The 3999-nt window shown below is 44.2% G+C and overlaps 1 non-coding gene across 1 annotated transcript; it reads left to right on the forward strand.

Annotated features, from left to right (window-relative positions):
* The first annotated feature begins 1738 nt into the window (after positions 1-1738).
* LOC122942977 lies at positions 1739-1932 on the forward strand. Its single transcript, XR_006390809.1, has one exon. It is a non-coding gene; the product is annotated as a U2 spliceosomal RNA (small nuclear RNA).
* Positions 1933-3999: the final 2067 nt, after the last annotated feature.

Below are 3999 nucleotides of genomic sequence, written 5' to 3' on the forward strand. Positions count from 1 at the left end.
CGGGAAAGTTGCCATTTTATCTTTAGACTTTGAGAAGGCTTTTGATCGCGTGTCGTATTTTTACCTTTTTAAAGTTTTAAAGAATATGGGTATACCAGAGGGGTTTATATTATCTTTGAGAGCTTTTTATAACCAATGTACTAGTAAGGGTTTAGTCAATGGTTTTAAGACTCAGGATGTTGTTTTAAAATCTGGTGTGAAGCAGGGGTGTCCCTTGTCCCCACTACTTTTTATTTGCGCCCTGGAGCCTCTTTTAACTATGATAAGGAAAGATAAACAGATTTGCGGAGTCCCCCTGCCAGGCGGAGGGGGACTAGAGGCTAAAGTAGTGGGGTACATGGACGATGTCGCAGTGATTTGCAGGGACACCATTGCAATTCAAAAGGCAACAAAACAAGTTGAATATTTCTGTTGTGCCTCCGGTTTTAAAATACATTTTAACAAAAGTAATATTTTAAATATCAGAGAGATGGTTTTAAATGATATCATCATTCCTGAGTCTGAGTCTATTAAGATTTTAGGTGTCACCTTCAGCGAGTCCAATGACGGCTTAAGGAACTGGGACACGGTTACGGAAAAGATAGGTAAGAAATTATGCATGTGGAACCTAAGGAAGCTGACGATTGAGGGGAAGGTTTTAATTATCAAAATGATAGTTTTACCTATTTTATTATATCTTAGTATGGTATTCCCTCCATCGGACCGTATTTTTAAAAAAATTAATAAGGCCTGTTTTAATTTCCTCTGGGGTTCCAAGATGGACAAGCTGTGACGAGATACGGTAATGCTTCCTAAAAATAAAGGTGGAAAAGATTTTACAGACATAAAGACGTTTCTTTTAATCAAGTATTTTAGCTACTGTTTTAATGCTCTTTTTAAGGATAACTATTGGTCTTTTTTTATTCGTTATAATACTGGGTATTTTATGAGAAAGTTCGTATAGTTTAAAACAGTTTTAAATTCTCCCTACTCTTTTAATCTACCCGCTTCTTATAAGATTTTAGAAAAAATAACGAATACTTTTAACCTTAGCCAAAAGAGGGCGGAGATTTTAAAAAACAGTAGGATGATTTTAAAAGATATTAATGATAATAAACTGATGGTCCCTATTAAGAATTTTAGTGAAACCAAGTGTAAGCAGACCTGGAAAAATATTAATGAAAACTATCTTTTTAACGCACAGAAGGACCTGGACTGGAGCTGCGTACATGAGTGTCTTCCATGCCGGGCATTCCAGCACCGAAGAGGATTGACAAGCACCGCGGAGTGTCCTAGGGGAGCATGCAGAGAGGAGGAGGACGTTTACCATCTGTTTTGGTACTGTTACTTTGCACAAAAAATGTGGATAAAAATGTTCCCCTTGATGAAGAAGATCTCAGGATTGAAAGCTTTATCTTTGGACGGTGTCTTTTATGGGTGTCTGGAGTGCCCTTCAAGAATCAAAAGGACTATGGCATGGAAGATCACGAACTGCGTCAAAGTAGCTCTATGGTCGGCCCAGAATATTTTAGTTTTTAAAAATGATCTTATTTCCGAAGAAAATGTTTTAAAGATGGTTTTAGACGAAATGTATAATTACTATTTATTTGATAAAAAAAGAACGCCTTTTATGTGCCACAAGTGGTTTTTAAGAGAGTGGGCCTCAGTTATATAATTTTATAAAACCTGTTGATTTTATGATGTCACCTGTAAAAACGTTTTTATATTTTCTGATGTAATATTGTTATGATTTTAATAAATGATTTTTACCCCTCGATGGGTAAATAGCAACTGAAAAAATCTGTTCTTATCAGTTTAATATCTGATACGTCCCCTATCTGGGGACCATATATTAAATGGATTTTTCGAACAGGGAGATGGAAAAAGAGCTTGCTCTGTCCACTCCACGCATTGACCTGGTATTGCAGTACCTCCAGGACCGGTGCACCCCTTCTAATCTGGTATGAAAAAACTGAATGAAATTGAGTGATGGATGTCAAGGATCCTTCCAGCAAGCAAGTGGAAAGTTGCTGTGCCCTGCCTCAGCAGTCCTGCACTTCAGCTTCTCCTTCCTCTGTGAGGGTTTTGCTGTGCTGCTTTCTGCATCCCTGGTGCAGCTGCATCTAGCCTGTCAATCTCTTAATCGCATCACCTGTGTGTGGGTTTGTTCCAGCACCAAGCAACCCAGCCAGCCAGTGACCTCTCCTCACACAGCCCAAATCCAATTAAGATTGATGGCTTAATTGTTGTGTTAATTGGCTTATCACCTGAATGAAGTGTTTGGATATCACCTGAATGCAGTTTTTGGACCTCCACTCTGTGCACATCTCTTTTGATTTGGGCCTGTTGTGCACACCTGGGCAGTCTGCTGAGTTGTTCCTTTGAATTGACCCTTTTGTAGCAAGTTGGCTTGATGTAACCAATTTTGTTTTCCTAGTGCTTTATTAAATAAGTAAAGTTTGTTTGCCTGTGTCTCCCTCTTGTGGATCTTTTAAACTGGATGACTTGTAGGCTAAAATGTAGTCCAGCACTTCCTATGTATCAGCAACAGCTGGACCTACCATGTCTGGCCAATGGACGGAACACTGCACGTGTCACAAGAGGCCTGTCAGGTCAGAGGTCAAGTAAGGTCAGGTCAGTGGATGACATCACAAGGGCCCTGACGGAACACTCAACAATGGGGCAGTGACATCACAATCAACAATGCATACAGCCTTCTTTTTTTTTCTCTTCACACTACTCTCCATTCACTCCTGATCCGTGTTTCTGCTTGGCGTTCTTTGGCACCAGGAATTGCGTGCGACGAAAAGGCGTGACCAGAAGTTGTGGGCGGAGCTATGCAGATCCGAAAAACACGAAGTAGAGCATGCTGGTGATTCCAGCGCGTAGGACGCACGTTTTCCCTGGTTTGTGAGAGAAAGAAGCCTCCCGGACTGTGTTTGGGGCTGAGGCCTATAGACTGTTGCCTTGAGAAGTGCTCTGCGTTTGCGAACAGCGGCCCCGTTGTCGAGGCAGAGCGGGTTATCGCTTCTCGGCCTTTTGGCTAAGATCAAGTGTAGCTCCTGCTTGCTTGGTCTGGTCTAAGGTGCTTGGGGTACCCGGCTGCTCGGCCTGGGGGGATCGTTCGGGTTTATAGCCCGGACTTCACCCCCCTGCTGCTATTGGGCAGTCGGATTAGTCCCCAAGCAACGGGAAGCGACCTTCCTTAGGGAAGTGCGGAGAGCGGATTGCGGATTGCGGTATGGGCGCCCCGAATGCTCCATTTACAGTTCGGCTGTATATCCCAGAGGAGAAGAGGTTCCAGTGGGGAATTCTACACGTCCAGAAGACGATCCTGGAGGAAATCTTGAACATGCCAAGAGAGAGCATCTTTTGCCTGCAGTATTTTCCGAAGCTTGGATTCTTTGACGCTACTTTCCGGTGCCTTGACGAGATGAGGACCTGTTATACCCGGGCTCAACAATTTCTTCGCCATCCTGATGTTGACGGTGTCCGGTTTGTTGCCCACGAGACGAAGGAGCGGATCCCAATTACGGTACAAATGTACAACCCCTTCACTCGTGATGAGGAGATCCAGGCTTTTTTGAGGACATACGCCACGTATGTTTCTGGTGCCGAACGACGCACCAATATCCTGGGAACATTTAACGGCCTAAGGAGGTTCTGGGTGGAGCTTCGGAGGGACCCTGATGGAACCCAGGGGCTAAGCCACCCTCCCCAGAACTTTGCTATTGGCAACAGCCGTGGATTCTTGTTTTATCCGGGTCAGCCATCTTTCTGCCGGGACTGTTTCTCTTTCGGACATACGAAAGAGGATTGCACAGTGGGCCAGGTGTGCCGCAATTGTTTCAGTCCTGGACACAGGACTGCGGACTGCGATCAGAACCGGAAGTGTCATTTCTGCGGTGCTGGTGACCATCTTGCTCGACAGTGTCCCACTGTGGAGAGAGAGTCAGCGAATGAGCCAGCAAGAGGGCCTCGTTCCTATGCGGCTGTTGCCAGGGGGGATGTTGCTGCCGA

This window comes from Bufo gargarizans, chromosome 6 (genome assembly GCF_014858855.1).
Source record: "Bufo gargarizans isolate SCDJY-AF-19 chromosome 6, ASM1485885v1, whole genome shotgun sequence".
Classification (NCBI taxonomy): domain Eukaryota; kingdom Metazoa; phylum Chordata; class Amphibia; order Anura; family Bufonidae; genus Bufo; species Bufo gargarizans.